We start from the raw sequence: 21,055 nt of genomic DNA, 5'->3' as shown, positions 1-21,055 counted from the left end.
ACTGGTGGAAATATTAATTATTGATTTAGTGGAGTAACTCGTATCAAATCATGATGGAAATCTCAGCATGATTATTTCTGGTCATGCAACATGAAACTCAAGATTATATTGCAGTCTCCGGGAATGAGGCAACACTTTTATTTATTTATTTGGAGCAAGGGATATATATTTGGTTACTCCAAGAGAAATTTGTTATTTATATTGAGGTAAGAAAAAATATTTCTATCCTTTCTCTCCACTTCTATAGGTCCCTATCTCGGGGGACTAGACTGGGCATTCCATCTTGGTGTTGTGTTTTCCTCTATTGCTCTGATGTTTTCTTCCATAGATTTTAGCAACAGTCAACTTCTGCATATAGGGAAACTCTTGGGGAAGTGTAGAAAAATGTGTTTACTGGTCGGGTTCATATCTCTGGTGGATTTGGATTTATTCCTTTTCATTATCTGGCCTATCTTATTTTTAGGTGTCACATCTTTCTTTTCTTTCTAGGATTTTCTGTTATCCTAATCCTTTGTTTCTTTTATGTTTGGTTATCTGGTGTCGTTGTTGTTGCACATAGTGTTTCCATTGATGACAACAAGATGTCATTTATGTCAAAGAGAGGTCTTGAGATAGCAACAACATCATTCATGGTGCCTAAGGAATTATCAAGACTCTTTATGAAGCAGTATGATAGTTGGATCTCTTGCAGGATCTTATCACATGAAGATAAAGGTACTTGAAGTTATTTGATTTTTTGATGCATTTATGATGTACAAATGATCCTACAAACTACATGGTTGCATATGTCTCATTGATACCTTTCTAATAGTATATTATACTCTGAAAAACTCCTCGCAGATGAGAAGTTATGGCTATTTGAAGATAAAAAATTATGATGGGCTCAAAGACAATAGAGAAAAACCCCCAACACCAAATTTTATAACAAGTGCGCATCTCTTGGGTGAATCCATGATACATTGATTAGATCAAAGGTGGATGGTGAGCGAACTTACATGTTGGTTAATATAGTTAACAAGTGCACACCTTTTAGTTAATCCAACGATGATCATTAAGTATAAATGGTAGAATGGGGTCAGAGGTGCACGACACTTAACTAAACTCACTGATCCAATTAACTATTGACATGTGGAAAACCTTCATCAAAGCATAGGTGGCCCAATATTGTATTAAAATTTGGTGCATTTTCATAAGTGATATGTATTTAAAACAACACAGTCATATTATATGCCACATGGCATCACATGAGTGATTGACATGACAACAATGTAGCATGACACGTCATTTGATGATGTCAACCAAGTGACATGGAGGAACCAGAGGCCACCACATGGCAGGATTATTTCGCACACTTTGAATGGTGAAAAATTGAAAACAAGTAACACATGGCACCCCTCACAAGCTTCCATGTGGCTCGATGACATCATGATGATTTCATCAAGCAAATGACTAGTGACCCTAGGGTTTCATTCATGTGGGAACAATCATATGGTCAGTTGGAATCCAAATTTGTGGTGCATCATTCGATTCAATGGCTGGCCTTGTTATCACCCAAGAAACATATATAATCATTTGATATAGGCATATCATTCATCGAACAAGATTTCAATCCAGTGGTTGAATTTGAAGGAATATCAAGCTTTTGTTGCACTTGTGTTGTTCCAATTATATCTTTTGGTTGTTGTTCTAGTTTCTTTATTAGTTTCTTTCAAACGTGACTAGTTCAGTTTCAAGTTTGGAGAAAGTCGAAATTTAGTAGAGGTGGAGCGTATATTCTGTTGGGGTTCGACTATATTTAGTGGATGTGTTGGGACTATGGCGTAAACTGGTTTTCTATCACCATTTCTGAGGTCATCCCTTGCTATTAGAGGTTGTAGTAGTGTTCATTTACTAGAGGCTAGATTTATGGTTTGTATCCTACTATCTAGGGCATAAGTTTGATAACAAGAGATTAACCCCATTATTGGTGAAAGTCACTACAAGAAGAAGACCCTCTAGTGGAGGCTTTTATGGAATCCCCTATAAAAATAACCCAAAAATCTTTTTGTAGAGGAGGTCACTAGCAGAGTTGGGTAGGCAGATGTTTTAGTGAATGTTTTTTAACAGTGCATCTATAATACAATAATGCACTGGTGTGTTACTATAATATATGAAATGGAGCTTAACAACATATGGTGTGTCATGGCAAAATAAAAAATAAAAAATATAGCAGTGTGCCAAGTACATAATAGGCACCAGTGCGTATAATACTCTATAGCACCAAAAAAGAGTTCAAATTAAAAAAATGTCAGTTGTAAAATTCATTTTTCCCAGTCCAGTGTTATACTCTCATGACACCCCATTGCTAAACCCATATATTGAAGCCCAGGTGCATAAACAATATGGTGCACCATTGTGGGATTTTTAATTTAAAAATAGTGGTGCACTACTTATATTATACACATCGGTGTCGTTAATTGAACTGAAGGCCCTGGTGCTTAATAAAAAATGGTGCACCGTTGTAGGGTTATTTTTATACAAATAAAAACAATGGTGCACTACGTATATAAGGCACATCAATGCGTATACTATTCGATAACATTGCACAAGGGTTAAATAAAAATAAGTCATAAATTTCATTTTCACCATTTCGGTGCTATACTCACATAAAGCACCAATGCTTTATTTTTTACAAAAGCCCCAGTGCGTAAAAACATGGTGCATCATGGCAAGGTTTTTAATTTAAAAAACATTGGTGCGTTACTCATATAATAAGCATTGGTGCCATTAATAGAATTGTACATCCCGGTGCTTAATAGATAATGGTGCACCATTCAAGGGTTATTTGTTTTAAAATAAAAAAGAAAAGTGCACTAAGTAACTGTGGAGCATCAGTGCGTATACTACTCGATAGCAATGGACTAGTGTTAAATTTAAAAAATGTTGGTCTAAAAATTCATTTTCACCATTATGTTGCTATACTCCCATGAAGCCCCAGTGCTATGAACTTTTCTAACCGTCTCGGTGCACATACAACATGGTGCACCATTGCAGGGTTTTTAATTAAAAAATAGTGATGCACCAGGTGAAACTGGAGCATCAGTGTGTATACTACTTGATAACACTAGACAAAGGTTAAATTTAAAAAATGTCAGTCATAGAATTCACTTTCACCATTTCGGTGCTATACTCCCATGAAGCACTAGTGCTATTCCTGTTTTAAAACACCTCGATGTGTAAATAACATGATGCATCACAATAGGGCTTTAATTTAAAAGGTGGATGTGCACTTTCTAAATAATTTGTACCAGTGTGTCAGGTACTTGAGCACACTGGAACAGGGTTAAATAAAAAAAACTCACTAGCTATAAAATTCATTTTTACCATTTGTAGTGTGGTAGAGCTCTCAAGCACCAATGCTATTTTTGTCTCAGTGAAGCGCCCTGCCATTGATGCTTCCCTTACTTGCCATCCTTCTGTTCGTTTCTCACTACATGCCTTTCAATTTTTTTCAGCCAATGGTCAAATTTGTTTTTTCATTTAAATGGCAAGCATGTCTCCCTGACAAGCAAATGTCCAGGTAATGTCTATGTTTCTTGCTAAGTTAAATTTTTTGTGGAGTAGAATTGAAAATTAAGTAAAAAAAAACAATGCATTGTCTAACAATGCATTTTGAGGATGTGTGTGGTGATGATGCTAGACAATGCTTGTGTTTTGCTAGATGTGATCATGATGATGATGCCCTGTTAAATTATTAGATTTATGTGCTAGCTAATGACGTTTATATGTGCTAGAGGTGTATATAATTAGATGATGTTAGTGAATTTGAATGTGTATTTTAGATGATGTTTATGTTTGTTAGATAGTTATTGTCACGATGTTTATTTTATGAAATTATATTTATTATTGATTATGTATTGGTGAACTTATATCAAAATTTTATATATGAAATTACATGCAAAACGACTTACTTTAAATAAAAATGCAAAGATATTTTTATAAATTACAAATTTTAATATGGTTGAAACTATAATTGTAAAATTACCATAAATAGTTTTCTATTGTATAGATAGTTCATACATATTCATTCTAGCTAAATTCTTATTCAAACAAAGGTTGTGAGCAGCATAGTCCTTGCCTATAGAAAACATAGAGATAAAAAAGAATGTTTATAAAACACGTCTAAAAAATAGTCACTAGAAAACAAAATCAATTTTACACACAATTAAATTGTACAAACCTCTAAACAAAACTACCTTTCCAGTCATACTCAAGCATATAAATCATAAAGTTGTGACCTATACTTCTAATATAGGAGTTATATAATATCTAATTAGTCTTACAATTAATTTTTAAAACTTATATTGCAACATGTAATCATTGATAAAAAAATTGAAAATATTCATAATAAAATTAAAATATATAATTGATTGGTCTATAAAATCAACCATAATTAAAAAAAAAAATGTTCATAAAATATTGGATTATAAAAATAACATTACAATTAATTTTTTTTATAAATATAATAAATTAAAGTTTATTTATGAATAATAATTATGAATGAAGCATCATTAAAAAATACAATTACAATTTAAAATATAAATTTAAAATTAATATGTATTTTTAAATTGTAATTATATTTTTTTTAATTTCTAAGGTTTAAATTAAAATAAGAAAATGCAATCAATAAACTATTATCAATACTATTTATTTAAAAAATATAAAAATAATCTTTTAAGTTTATTTATAAAATTCATCTTTTGTTAAATTAAAAAAATAGTTAATTTTTTTATAATTAGTTTAGATTTAATATAATTTTTAAAAATGTATTTTAATAAAAAATAATTTACCATTAAAATTATGAGAGTCTCAAGCAATTTAAATTTGAATTTAATATCTTACCAATTATATAAAATGCCAGCATGATGAATAAAAAACAATATAATTAGAATGAGATATTGTTAGATGTGATCACGATGATGATGCCTTGTTAAATTATTGGATTTGTGTGCTAGCTAATGACGTTTATATGTGTTATAGATGTATATAATTAAATGATGTTAGTGAATTTAAATATGTATTTGAAATTATGTTTATGTTTGTTAGACGATTATCATCATGATGTTTATTTTTATGAAATGATATATATTATTATAGATTATATATTGTTGAACTCATATCAAAATTTTATATATGAAATTATATGCAAAAATACTTACTTTAAATAAAAATGTAAAGATATTTTTCTAAATTACAAAGTTTAGTATAGTTGAAACTATAATTGTAAAATTACCATAAATATTTTTCTATTTTACAGATAGTTCATATATATTCATTCTAACTAAATTCTTTTTCAGAAAACAATCACATATGAATAAATGCTATTTTCCATTGTAATATTTACTCTTTTTCAATAGACTCTTCTACTCTAAAAATTGTTATTGTAAAAAAGTTATGATCTCCAATCAAAAGCATTCTATTGGCCCTACATTTTTTTGGATGCATATCTTCCTATATCTACTATTTTTGTCATTATTTCATAAGTTGATTGCTATTAAAATTTTAAATTACTTCATTAATTGTGGTTTTAGTCAATGTTTGGGGCATACTATAAATATTTCCAAAAAGTAATGATAAAAGTATGTAAACTAACAAACAACTAAGTTGAAAACCAAATTATCACAAAATCCAAATTAATCTTATCACAAACTTAGAATTAAACAAATATGTTGAATTTTTAATTTTAAATTACATAATTAGAAATACTTAGCTTTAAGTGTAAAAATGTTTCCACTAGAAAAGAAATGAGTGTAAAAATGTTTGTGAATCTTACCAATTATATAAAATGCCAACAAGATGAATAAAAAACAATATAATTAGCGAAATAAAGAAAACAAAAACATGTCTACTAGAGGTAGCACAATTAGAAATGGCCGGAAAATGAAGTCCCATCGAACCAGAAGTCTTGGGTTCAAATCTTGTGAAATACCCCACGAGAAAATGCCTACGGGGAGCTAGACAGATCGTAGACCCCCTAGAGGTTTACTAGCTGGTCTGACAGGTTTACTGGTAGGTTCGCTAGGTCCTCTGGGCTAATATAAAACAAAAAAAGAAAAAAAAACAAAAATATGCATAGTATAAATGATGAAATAACACAAGAACATATCAATTTCCATTGTCATCACCTTGATTATCTTCCTCACTTGGCATGATAACACTATTGTTCTCAAAAATATGTTTTGATCTAGGGTCATGTCGTAATACAAACCATCAATCCCTATCCAACACATCTGGGTAAAAAACACTTAGTTACAGTGTCTGGGGAAAACATAAGGCTCCCTAGCTTCATGCCACATCTTTCTAAAGTGTATACATAATAGGCCACTATCGTGATCTTCTTTTACATTGTTTCGATAAAAGGTGTTCCATCACTTGCACCTAAAAATAACACATTAGAACGAAGATAATTCCACTTCAATGATCTCTTGTATCTTTCTTACATAACCTAATGTCTCTTGTATTAGGTTTTGATCACGGTGGCTAGCATGACTAGATTGGTCGAACTCGACTTCCACTCCATAGTCTTGTGTCATGCTTCCATCATTGGCATCCCTTGTATGAAAATGATGTTCATATGCCCACATAGATAAGAAAATGCACCTATAAAAAGTGAAAAAATCACAGTTTCATGTGTCTATAACCCGAACATAATTAAAATATAAAATATAGATATTACAATTCAAAGGTGCATTATGAAGTTTAAAATGTACAGAAAGATATTATTACCAAGTTTTTGTACCCAATCCCTATGTTTAGTGCATCCTCTTTAGCACGCAGATAACGACCAGATGCATCGTATTTCTTTCTAATTTGGTCAACAACCCAACTATTGGGGAATATCATTGGCATATTTTATTTTAAATGATCAGGATAAGGCATGCTTCTACCATTCAAGCATATGAATTCTTTCATGTCACTATCCCATTTCCTCTTATATTCGTACAATGTGACCCACTGTTTTGTCGCTTCCGAATTGTAAAGAATGAATTTGTTGATGGCTTCAATTTATAAATTGGTTGATAAAATCAAATATATATATATATATATATATAGTATGTATGAGATCAAAATATAGATTATGAAGTTCAATGTGAATAGTTACTATGTATAAATTTGACAAATGATAAGTCACTTACTCTTTATCACATGCCTTTTTCCATTTGTTCGAAGAAGCTCCCCTTCTCTTTTGTCTTCATCCCAAATCACCACACCTGTTGTGTTGTTGATCTACTTGATATACTCAATGGAATAATAGAAAGGCTCACACGATATGTACCCTTCTTCCATAGACCCCTCGAGTTTTTCCCTTTGTCAAACAAAACCTTTTAATTTCTTCATGTACCTCTCTAAGAAGAACATCCAATGGTAAGAAACCACCCCAAATAATTCAACCTCATATACGAGGTGAATTAGAATATGAACCTGAAATTCCATGAAACTCTTCGGCATTTCCTTCTAAAACATACAAATAATCTCAGCTATCTCTTCATGCCACCGTGAATGCTAGCCAGGGAAAATTTTAAGAACCCCCCCTAAATTTATAAATATAATAAATGGGCGAATCTCCAAGGTATATAGGAAAAATGGAAGGCGATTTTATCAATAATATAGTATGTATATATAATTTTTTTGGCAAATCTCTCACCAGGCATGGCGAATATTTTACTCAATTATAAAATCTTGTAAGATCTTGGCGAGTCTTTCACTAAATAATAAAACTTTGTAAAGTCCTAGTGAATCTTAGCATAGGCTACATGCTGGTTTAATTCCCCCATTTAAATAGGCTACATTCCAGGTGAATACCATGGGTGAATACCATGTGCCATTTTGGTGAATACCATGGGTCAATACCATGTGCCATTTTTATTTTTATTAATTCTAATATTAGGGTTAATAATGGTTTTTTGCATGGTATTAATAACAATCTAGTCCATGGTATTTGTCCCATAGTATTTTGGCCATAGGTTTCACCTAAATATAACCCATTTTTTGAGTGTTCGTAAATATAAGGTGACTTATGGAGTAAATATAAAAAAATGTTTTATTTGTTTACCATACCTCTCGTTTATTTATATTTTTATTAATTTACCATACCTCTTTTACAAATATGGTATTTGGCCCATAGGATTCACTTAAATAAAACCTCTTTCTTGAGCCTTCATAAATAGAACGAGGGTTATGGACTAAATATAAAAAGAGGTTTTATTTATTTACGATATGTCTAGTTTATTTATATTTATATTTATTTACCATACCTCAACTTTACTTATATTTTTATTTGTTTACACCCTTACATGTATATAAGGTGACTTATGGAGTAAATATAAAAAATGTTTTATTTATTTACCATACCTCTCATTTATTTATATTTTTATTAATTTACCATACCTCTTTTATATATATGGTATTTGGCCCATAGGATTCACTTAAATAAAACCTATTCTTGAAAACGGGCGAATGGATTCACTTAAATAAAACCTATTCTTGAAAATGGGCGAATGGAAGGTTGTAAGTCCTAATTTCAAGGGCTAAATTTACCTTTTTTACTCTCTCCCTTAAAATAAGGTGGGCTATTTGAGGTGATTTGTAAAAATGTACTATGATACAAAATATTCGCCCACTAAAAATTTAAAACCCCTTAATTTCGCCCAAAGGGCGAACATTCGTCCCTAAAATTATCCTTGATGCTAGCCATATGAATCTCCTTTGATGTGATCCAACGTGCAAATGTAGATAATTTGGATATTGCACATTGTAGGTCTTTGGGGAAGTCATGGTTCACACACCCACGCATGAGTAGACGATAATGACACTACAAAGTAAACACATACAAAAATTGATTATATTTTATCCCATGGAATAAAAATAATAGCAAATAATAAAATCATGTTTTTGACATATGTACTCTTAGAAGGTTCAAATGGTCATGTGATTTCAACCTCGAGAAATGGTCTTCCATGGTGAAGTAGTGCCATAGTGAAGTCGATCCATATAAAGAAGGCACTCTCAAACCCATTATAACTTCCTTTACCAAAGAAATATCATTTTTCTTTAAAATCCATGGGACATCACCTTATTTGAAAGACCAAGAGGGACCGACCTCTCCTCTACTTTCTTGTCTTGACCAATGTTTATTTTTAGTTTTTAAGGAAATATGATATCTCCTAACAACCAATGTGTCATTTTCTTTCAATGATATGTGCCTCCATAAAGAAGATGAAACATTTTTAAATATATGCATGGGATCTAGTAAGTCGTAAATCGTAAGACGCTCCCAATATGGGAGCTCGTAAAAGACAGATTTACTTTTCATCCCAATGGGAAATTTCTCAACATAGGTGTCGAAGAATTCTAGATCATCGAAACTAGGCTTCCCATTTGAATCAAAGATTTATGTAATCTCCTTCTCCTTATCTCTCTCATATTCTCTGAGTCATTTAGTTGATGTAATTATTGCAGGACTTTGGGTTCTTTCTGGTTTACCATTGAAAGCAAATGTTTCTCTCTAGTAAGGGTGTTCTTCTAGGAGGAATACCTTGGAGCAGTCATACACTAGTTTTCATAGGTTTTTGGACTACCTAACCTTCAAATAAAGTCCACAACATTTGCATCCATGATATCCTTTTGTTACAAGACATGTGAAATTATTGTTTACATGGCGTGTTAACGATCATGAAGATCAAAACCATTGCAACAAATTAAATTAATATGTGAAAAACTATTGTTACATATATAAAGAAATCAATAAACATGTAATTTACCAGAGAAAACTCCTAATCCTGGATAATCATGTGTGGTGTAAGCACATATCCATACAACATAAAACCCCTCTTTGTTGTGATGGGTCTTGATACATCATATACATGTATCCCTTCCCACAATTCCTTTAATTCATCTACTAATGGTTGTAAGTAGACAACCATATTCTTCACTTGTCTTCTACCAGGGACTATGAGAGCCAACATGGGATGTTCATTCCTCATGGACAACCATGGGGGGATATTGTTAATGATCATTACTATAGGCCCAACAAATTAGTTGGTATTTTGGAGGGAATGTGGGTTGACGTCATCCATGACTATGCAAAGTCATAGACTTCGTACTTCATCCTTGAATTTCTCGAGCCATGTATCCTCTATATGATTCATGGCTATTAAATCTGTTGGGATTCACATAACTCTCAATTCACTTATATGTGAGGCATGTCTTCCCTATAAAATAGCTAATTCTTTGCAACAAAAGAGCCTTTTAATCCCTAGGATTATAGGCATGTGTCCATCAATATCTTATGAGGAAGACGATGTGATTTACCCTTTTTTTATTTACAATACCTATCATGCCCACATTTCAGACATATTTCTTTGTCTACATATTCTCCTCTACATAGAATACAATCGTTCGGACATGCATGATATGTACTCAAAACCCAACATTTTCAACAACTGCTTTGCCACTTCACAGCTACCGAGAAAGACACTATCACTCAGGAAAACCTTATCTTTGAATAACCTGTATTTGGTGGGAAATATAAATGTACAATGTCAATTTAACATTCATAAAATCAGCCATTTTTAATGTTGATTGTGTGACAATATTTCTCAAAATATAAGGGACTTGATCATGGTCAATTACCTCAATATTGTTTAGAAACATGCATTCAACATGTCAAACTTTTATTTCAAGTTATACAGTAACATCGTTGTCACTAGCTGGGTAGACTTTGACTGGTTGTTAGGTCCAAAGAGAGGGGCGGTGGAAGCAGATTTCAGGCTTTTGAAAAAGGTAATGATATGAGCATCATCCCTAGCTCATCGTTCTTGAATGCATCTAACAACATTCTTTCCATGATGGTAGTTGTATCCCGTAAGTAATCATCCATACCAACCTTTATTTGATTGCCTCCATTGCCAACTTGTGGTGTAGAACTACTATTGTTGTAGCCATTCCTAATTAGTGAATTTAGACGTAGTGGGAATTGAATAGGTGGTCGAGTCAACCATTCTTGGTATGCTTCTTCTCTAAGTTTTTCTCTTAATGCAACCTTCTCTCGATTTGACATTACAGTGGGGTGCACTGGAATATGGTAGGTGGGTCACTCATCATCATTAGAATCCTAATTTCAAAAAATATTGAACATTAGTACATCAAGAATATTAGTAAGCACAATGCAATTGGTTTGTTGAAATTAAATTATACCAAACAATTATTACCATCACAGACCCGAGATTACGGATGGAAGACCACATGTTATAATTGGCAGGGTAAAGCGACTGTCCATTTTAATCTACCAACTGCTTGCGATATGCTGCTCCTAATAAGAGCTTCAGACATTTTTGAACTCAGGGAATGTTTTCTACATTTGAACTCGATTCTAAATCAGGACCCTGCAAATTTGGATACATTTTATTCAAATTGACATGCATAAACATAAATAAATTCAATTAGATAATCAAAATATAAATAAAATTTGAACGTACTGGAGATGGAAAGGGAGAACTTCGCGAAGGACTTTGATAAATATGGAACGACCTAGAATTTGAAGAATTGGCCATTTGATATTATGAGCTTTTCTCCCTCCATTTAAGAAAAATCAACAATAAATTTTTGGTACATAATTAAAATTAATTTCGAGAACCATAACACAATCTGAATTTCAATATAGGTTTCAAATCATTTTTGAAGAATAAGGTGACTTTAAGCAGAAAATGTATACTATGAACTATTGTAAGTCTTATGGATGCATCCTAAAGGATAATTTGAGATGAATGTCATTTTATGTGAAAATAAAAATTTAGATAGCTTTTTAAAGAATATGGGTGCTCTTGTAAAATTAAGTGCATCGATGTCTTTAAATAATAACTGCATTGATGCATTAAAATAAAAATTGCATCGGTTTCTAGAATTTCAAAAATAAAAAAGTAATTTTATCATATCGGTGCATTAAAAAAATTTAGTGCACCGATAAGTTATCTTAATCGTTGTGCATTACTAGTAAATGCACTGATGCTTTTTAATAAGAAACGCATTAATGTTCCAAAAAAAATGTGCAACTTTGTTTTTTCGAAATTCAAAAATGAGCGGTAATTGACTTTTCAAAATCTAGTTTCATAAAGTCTTTTAAATCAGTTTTTCTTTAGTGCGACGTTTTGGAAGCTTTTATAGTGGGTTTTTCTGGTCTAATTTCTCTAAATTCCGACAGGAATTTATTGAAATCACAAACTTGATGGGTAACCCTTGCATAATCAAAGTGCCCTAGGGGTTTTTCAGTGTGTTGAATCCATATATACAGTCGAAAAACCATTTTAAATAACACAAAACAAGATCTCACCTGAATTTTTCCACCGGATTCCGGCACCAGAAAGTCCAATAAAGTCACACTAAAAACAACTCCCTTTTAAATAGTAAGAATTTATTCACTATTTTATTATTTTTCCCAAAATTTCAAGGAAAAGATTTGCAAGAGAGACATACTGGGAGAAACGTAATACTTTAAAACAACAAAAGTATTCAGAAGATCAGAATTTGAAAGGTATGGTGATTAATTCAAATCCCTGCATAGTAAAAATTTTACTAATAATTTTTTTGCAATCTCTTTCTATTTAGATTTAATTAAAATTCAGCAAAAAAAAAAACAAACAAACAAACAAAAAAAAAAAAAACAAACTTACCTTAAACCCTTGCTTCTTCTTGCTTATGTGATTGAAAATTTTCACCTTATTTTTAACTCGCCCTACCACTTCACAAATAGGGATTTTCATTTTAAGAATTTTAGACTTAATGTGTTTGTGTTACTATATACAAGGTGTTTGAAATGTAAAGAAGAGGGGCCATGTTACACAAAAATATCGTCACCATGATTATTTGCAGTCAGTATGGGTCTATCATCACTTGTACTGTCCTCCTAAGCAAGTCTCAGACCTCGGATCTTCAAGTCAAGCTTTGAAATTGAGAGAAAGACATTGAAAATCAATAAAACTCTGGTTCCGCACTTTCTCTCACTGTTACCTGCGGTCCCGCACCTGCTGTTTACAAAAACTGTGGACCTGCCCGCTCTATCCCTAAAGGTGTGGGTGCGGAGCCCTGTGAAAGTCAAAAAGGCGCAAGTTTATTCTAAAAAACTCACTTTGGGTTAATTCTAGATGATTCTAGAAGGAATTTTGACGTGGATTGGCCGCTCTTAGGTGGTTCATGCATCCCAAAAGAGAAGGAGCTAATCCCTTGCTGAGAGGAGTTATCCCTTTGAAGGAGGACCTAGTAACTTCCCTCCATTGCACTATAAATTCAGGCATTGGGTTGGTTGCTAAAAAGGTTAGAAGCTGAACATTTTTGAGGGTAAATGCTGGTGAAATTAAGACTTCCTAGTTGAGCTTAAGAGGAGAGATCACATACCTTTTTGGCTTCATTGGGAAGAGAGTGAAACTTGTCAAAGTAGAGGAGACTTCTTGCTGGACCCTGGGAGGAGCTTGTACAGCATCAAGGCACAAGTTGTAAAGTTCTTCTTGATTTGAATTAATACAATCAAACTCATTTTTCTCAACAAATTGTCTCATGTCATTTGTTTCATGAACTCCTTGACTTTCATGTTAAATATGTTTTATGATATTGGCTTTTCAGGTGCTATTTAATTTGTTTGCTTGTTTGTGTTTGCAGATTCGCGACAAAGGAGCACATTTGGATCGAAGAGCGAAGGCTTCCACAAACTTGCGTTGGACCCAAGGTAGGCCTAAAACACTTGTTTGCCTTTGTTTATAAAAGCATATTTAGAGAAAGATAGTGTGTGATTGGTTTGCTTGTCATTAGGTCTTCTTTAGATTCTAGGAAGGTTTATCTTGTCCACAAATCGACTTATTCTGTGTGACAAAATGGCGACTCCACTGGGGAGCTTGATTTTTTCCTTATTTTTACTTTGACCTGAGAAACTGTGTTTTTGTTTCTGTTTTTGGCTTGTTGTGTGTGAAATTGGGTAGAGATTGTAGATCCAGGGTTATTTTTCGTTTTTCATAGCTTTGGGAGAGGACCGCACCCTAGTCTTTTGACACAGTGCGTACTTATCCGCACTTTTGAGTTTAGCACAGAGTGGTACCGTACCTGTGTTAACTGTGGGCCTGCGGACCCTGTCAAAATTTTGAAAAACCTAAGATTTCCTCTGTTAGTCAGCTTAGTTTTTGTTTAGAAGTTATAATCCACAGCCCAGACCTGCATATAACCTATCAGAAGCTTTCCTTAGGTTGATTTCATTAGCGTTAGGGTTTAGGTGAAATTCCTAGGAGTTTTTCTTGTTGGGTTTGTTTTTCATTTTGGTCTTGTAGTAGCTCTGAGCTTAGAAGTTGTAGGGACCTCAGATCACCTTGGTGTCTACCAGCCTTCTTATGAGTCTGACCATTAATGAAATCTACCCTTGTTGAGGAATCCGCTTTGTGTTTTCTCTTTACAAAACTTCGAAAATCTTGTGTTTAAAAGTTTGGATTTTCATTTTTAAAAAGAAAACAAAATTGGTTGTTTTTGACTGATTTGTGATTCTGCATAAATTGGTCCTTAGCTTCTATCTAGCTAAGTAAAACATCCTTAAAAATACATCTTGTAGGCTTTGACTTCAAATAAGTTTTTATAATTTATAGATCTCAAAGTTAGTCATTTCCATAGTTTTGAGTGTTTTATAAAAAATAAAAATAAAAAAACTCTTTTGGAAAAAGTTTGTTTTTTGTAGTGGTTGAGTGCTTTGAAACGAAAAGGGAAAATTTTTGTGAAAATAACTAGTTGTCTCGTTTTGAGTGCATTGGAAAGGACAAAAGCTCTTCTTTTAATTTGTTTGTTAAGAAAGATTTGTGTTTACAAAGTATTTGCATTCTCAAACTCTTTCTTAGCTAGAAGTTCATCGAAGGGAAAAGATTGTTTAAATCATCTTAGGTGCATTTTTAGTGATTTTGAGTCGAGTCTTCATACCACGAGTTTCATCTCCGCACCTTTTGACTTAAACAAAAACCAATAAAAACAATGCTTAAAGTAAAATTCATCTAGCAACATTTTTATTTCTAGGGCTCTGATACACAAACTTAGCTTAGGCTAGTGTCTTGGAGTAGGAGAGTAATTAACTCTCCAAGATAGTAAAAACAAACAATTAGTTGTATCTTGTGGTAGGGAAGAAATCCAATTGTTGCATTTATGCTCTGGGAAACCTCCTCTTAAAGGAGAAGCACGAGATCGTGTCCGAACCAATGTGGGAATCAATCCTTCCTCATTGGGAACGACGCCAGATATTCACGTATTAAAAACGGTAAACCTCGGATTAACCATTGTCGAGGAGCCTGGGGTCACTTGTTGGTAAACCTTGGATTATGTCAAGGAGCCTTCAAGGGGATTGAGCTTGCTACTATGCCCTTGCGTGCGTATCAGATCGTAGATTGTTCCCCCAGGTATATTTGTTTTAGTTGGTAACCTTAGTGGCCATATTCTTTAGGATTCTTCCTAAGGTGACAGTGGTGGGAAGATCCCACTGTACCTAGAGCAGACGTCGGCTAGACTCACTTGGATTTTCTGGGGGGTTCTCTTCACTCAAGACAGTTAAGTGGAGGAACTTGTGCCAATCTATTCATTAAGCAGGTTGCCGGGGTAACTGTTCCAACCGCCATTTCTGTATTGAACTCTGCGACGTTGGATTTCATCACCAACTAGTGTTTTCAGTACGAAAAGTTACTGTTTGTGTGTGTTTGATCTCCTAGATTCTTTAGGCGTGTGATTCAAATTTGTTTGGTTCTTTAGAGGCTTTAGGTGGTTTTCATTGAGATTTTACTTTGTTTGTGTGTGAAGTAGTTAAAAGTTTTTAACCGTGGCTGAATTACCGAGGAAGTCCCGTAGACTTCGGGGCCAACCTCCTGAGTTTTCACCGAGCCATCCTGAAGGGTTGAAAGTCCTCGTAACTCCTAGAGACAGTAGAGTTGGGTCACCTGAAGAAGGAGAGTCTTCTTTGGTGGTACATCCTGATTTTCAAGCTTTAGTAGCAGATTATAATCCACAATCAGTGTCTGTTTCCGAAGTTACTGGTAGCTTTTCATCTACTAGTGATATAGGCGAGGAACCTGAAATATCTGAACCTGAAAGTGAATTTGCTGCTACTCCGATATCAGGGTTTGCTTCTCCAGCTTCTAGTGGTCCTGGTTCACCTAGGGTAGAAAGAGTAATCACCCAAGATCTTCCTTCTGGACTCATAGCTATTGAAGAACTTGCTACTCCGGAAGAAGAATTAGGCATCCCTATCCCTGAAAATCAACCTATTATTGAGCTAAGGGAGCGTGAATCAATTTTTTACGGTCCACCTAGGAGCAGTGCTTGGTATCTTTCTTTGACTAATTTCTTAGAAAACCAAGGGTTAAGTTTTTCACCACCTCGTGTTCCTTATCACCCAACACCTAGAGGTTATTATCCTCCGTTAAATATGTCAAGACAGTCGTCCATGTTTACTCAATCGCCTGAATCCTTTTTGTACAGCGGTCCTTCTGTTCCCTCTAGGTATCAGTCACTCTCTGGTACTTTTTCGGGAGCATCTCCTCAACCCATTGAACAAGGGTTATTAACTGGAAGCAATGGTACTAAGCTGTTGAGTGTAGAAGATATTCTCACGATGTCAGGTTCTATTCCCAATCCTCAACCTCAAGGTGGCCAGTTACCGCCTGGGGGGCAACCTCAAGGTACCCAATTTGCATCTAGGGGGCAACCTTAAGGACAGTACATTCCTACGGGACAGTACATTCCTCAAGGTCAACCCCAGACTCAATATGTACACCAAGGTCAACCCCAGTATCAATTTATACCTCAAGGTCAACCCCAGTATCAGTATGTGCCTCAAGGGTATCAACCCCAAGGTCAGTACTTGAACCAAGGTTTCCAACCACCCTCCAGTCAATCATATGTTCAAGGAACAGGAAATGTACCTTTGAATTATCAATCCTACCCTCAAGCCGGTTATGGTCCTCAATATTCTCAACTTGTTATGGGTCCGTACCCCGGAATGAATTTAGTGTGGGATCCATCACAAACTCAACAGGTGTTGCAGCCAAATGTACAGTTGTCATCTCAAACTAGACAACCCTTAGTTTCTGGTACACCCCAGCAACCAGTCTAGTCTAATATTCAAACTTCTGTACCTTTGGTAGTTTCTCAGCCTGGGCCTAGTACGCCTCGTACTCCACCTCAAACGACTGCTGCAACTGCCGCAACATCTATTCAATCTACCCCACCTACTTCTGGAGTATCGACAGCTCCGGTTTCTACTGTTCCTGTATCTACTCCTCAGACATCTTTACCACCATCTGGATCCACAATTCAAACTTCGGTTCAGATGCCTGTATGACAACCTGGTTCAAGTACGGTTGTCACAAGTCAACCACAGTTTACTTATCAACCGTACTAGGGACAGTACCAATTCGGTCCTGCTGTGCAGCAGCCAGTCTATCAGTATTAATCGTACCCTGGGTACACATATCAACAACCTCAACAACCCCAGTACGGTCTGATTAATCCTAGTTTTCCGGGAGGATACAATATCCCAAATGCAATTCCTATTCCTAGTTATCCTGGATATCCTCCTCCTGGGGCTGGTCTCATGACCCAGAGTTTTAGGGACCCTAATCTTCAGTTACCGTTTATCGCAACTTTGAACTTGCCTGAATTGTCATGCCTAACGAACGGTCCCATTAATTATCTTCCGTTGTGGCCGTCAATGCCGAATAAGTTGCCTAGTGACATTCATAAGTTCGAAGGTAAATCAGGAGAGGACCCGTCGAACCATGTGATGACTTATCACCTCTGGTGTGCGTCTAACTCCATTTCAGATGATTCAATCCGTCTAAGACTTTTCTAGCGCACTCTAATTGGTCTTGCGGCCAAGTGGTACATTGAGTTACCACGAGGCACTTTTTATAATTTTAGTCAGTTAGCTACCTCGTTTTTAACTCATTTTCAGTTGCCAATCCGATATGACAATGGCACAGAATTGTTAACTTCGTTAAAGCAATCAACGTCCACTTACATTTCAGATCATATTCATGAGTGGAGACATTGACGGCGTTTAGTGAAGGTTTTTATTCCGGATCAGATCTTGGCTGAATGGTTTGTAAAGGCTTTGTTGCCAAAGATCACTGAAGATGTAGCTAAAGCCGGAGTTGTTACTGAGGAGCAAGTAATTGCTCAAGCACAATACCTTGACTTGGCCTACACTCAGTTAGGTACGTTACACGAGAAAATCCCCGATCTTCCCAAGCAAAATCAAATTGTTGCAGCTCCTACGGGATCTCATGCCGTCGATGGTATGATTGTTACAGTTAACACTAAAAGTAAGAAGAAGTCTTCCAAGAATTCTTCTCCTATCATAACCTTGCCTGATTCCCGGACAGGAGATTCTTCTGCAGAGATTTCCACCGATATTCATGTTGTAGAGTCATCTACAGCCAAATCAAAATCCGGTGGAAAGAAGAAAGGAAAGAAGAAGAATAAAACAGACAAAAATTCAAAGGAGAAACCTGAAAAATCGGAAACTAATGATGAAAAACGCAAACCTCGTTATCTTTGTCTCATTTGTGACGATGAACATTTTACAAGAGACTGCCCTCATCGTGCAGAGGTTGCGAAGATTTTCAAAGGTTCCCAAATGCCTGCTGTTTTGAAGGATCCTTTTCCAGCTCAAGACAGTAAGATGATAGGTTCTTCCTCGAGTGCCAATGAAGAACCCATACTGATGATGTCCCATGTTAGGATTGCGACTTGATCGCATGATTATGGTAGTAAAAGTCCTGTTGATGGTAAAGAAGCAGAATCTTCTCATTCTAATCCATCAACCTCAGCTCCCGGTTCCGATCCACTACAGATCGAGAAACCTAATCCATACTTGGTAATCAAACCACCCGCCAAGGGTATACTTCGAAAGTCAGCTTTCAATCCACATGCGAGAGCGGCTAAGAACTATAACATTGTTGAGGATTTAGCTATTTCACCCTCAGCAATGTCGGCTTTGGAAGTGCTACAATCATGTCCAGCACATCGTAAATTACTTTTGTCGGTTATAGGATCTGTTGACGTTCAGGACTCGAACCTAATAATTTTCGATCTAGAAAATAGTACACCATGCTTACCTCATCAAATGGCTTTCCAAATTCCAGTGATAGTCAAAACAGACCTATTCATCGGACTGTGATTGATGAGGGAGTCTCAACGTGTATTATGTCGATACAGTGTTGGAGATCACTTGGTTCTCCTTCGCTAAATCAATCCCCGACGATTCTAAAGGCCTTTGATGGCCGTGGGTTTCATCCTTTTGGCATTCTACAGGATTTGCCTATAGGGGTTGAAGGAAAAACCGTTAATCTAGATGTGGAGGTGGTTGATGCCCCTTTAGATTACAACCTTCTCTTAGGTTGAAGTTGGTCTTACGCTATGATAGCGGTCGTCTCATCGGTCTTTCAGGTTATAAAGTTTCCTCATAATGGAAAGATCGTAACAATAGACCAGCTGACTTACTTTTCATCCGACCCAGCCTCTTCTGAAAGTATTCAGCATGTCGGTAAAACGACTATCCCGTATAAGGATGTTGGAGTAGGACTAGTTAAAGATGCCGGTTTACTGGGAACTTTTCCTTTTCCTCCGATCAATGCATCGTCTTCATTTGCAACCATTCATATGATTACGTCAGACACCATTGTTTATGATGATCCTTGGATCATTCCTACTGAATATGAGATAGACTCATTTGGTGATGTCATGCCTTTGAGTCCATATGAAGTTGCGCATGAGGCCGTGCAATCGTTTACCGACCCATCTTCAACCGAAATTGACTTCATGAATGTGGTCCATGAGGAATCAATTTTCACATCAAGCTCGGATTTAATCACGTTTTCTGAACTTATTCACTCTTATGAGAAAATTCATGAAATCCTATGTGTAGATGATTTACCATGGGAAGATCTCCATCACAGATCTTTGTTTTTACCCGAGAATGATTGTTTTGAAAATGATTTTTCATCAATTTTTACGACTGAATATGTCAAGGAACCTCAAAATCCAATGAAACATCCTGATTCAGAGTTAAATTTGGGAAACATCTCTCGAACTGTTCCTATTGACATTTCGGTTAAGCCTGGAATTGTTGAGAACATTCATATAGGTGCCTCGTGTACAGATGACGAAATTCAAATATATAAGGCCCTATTTCAAGAATTCCGCGACGTGTTTGCCTGGTCCTATGAGGAAATGCCAGGAATTGATCCCGCGATTGTTGTTCATGAGATCAAGACTTACCTAGACGCTAAACCCGTCCGACAACGTTTGCGTCAGATTCACCCAAGAAAAGCTGCTGCAATTAAAGCAGAAGTTGAAAAATTACTCAAAGCAGGTTTCATTTATCCGATCCCGTTAACGGATTGGGTATCGAATATTGTTCCGGTTAACAAAAAGCAAGGGACAATAAGAATATGTATCGATTATAGAGACATTAATCGAGCCTGTCCAAAGGACAATTACCCAACTCCCTATATCGATCAAATCATTGATGATTGTGCCGGCAGCGAAATATTCTCCTTCATGATGGTTTTTCCGGATACAATCAAATCAATATTCTACCTGCCGATCAACCGAAACCGGCTTTCATTTGTCCATGGGGGACATTTGCTTATTGCAAGTTACCTTTTGGGCTCAAGAATGCTAGAGCAACTTTTCAAAGGGCCATGTCTTATGCGTTTCATGACATCAAGTACATTGTGCAACCCTATCTCGATGATTTGCTAGCTCATTCATTACATCGAGTTGATCACCTTGTCCATTTACGAGCAATCTTTATGAGGTGTAGGCATTATCGGATTCGGTTGAACCCACACAAATGTGTCTTTTGTATAGAGACGGGTCGATTGCTGGGGTTTGTAGTTTCGAAAGCCGACATTCGCGTTGATCCCTCGAAGGTCGAAGTTATTTTCAAATTGCCTCCTCCTTCGAGTCTTCGCCAACTCCAATGTTTGCAAGGGAAAGCAAAGTT

Source organism: Pinus tabuliformis, chromosome 6 (genome assembly GCF_031772625.1).
Source record: "Pinus tabuliformis cultivar Carrire ecotype Pingquan chromosome 6, CPIR1, whole genome shotgun sequence".
Taxonomy (NCBI): Eukaryota; Viridiplantae; Streptophyta; class Pinopsida; order Pinales; family Pinaceae; genus Pinus; species Pinus tabuliformis.
The sequence above is the reverse complement of the archived record's forward strand: the minus strand, read 5'-3'. Positions refer to the sequence as shown.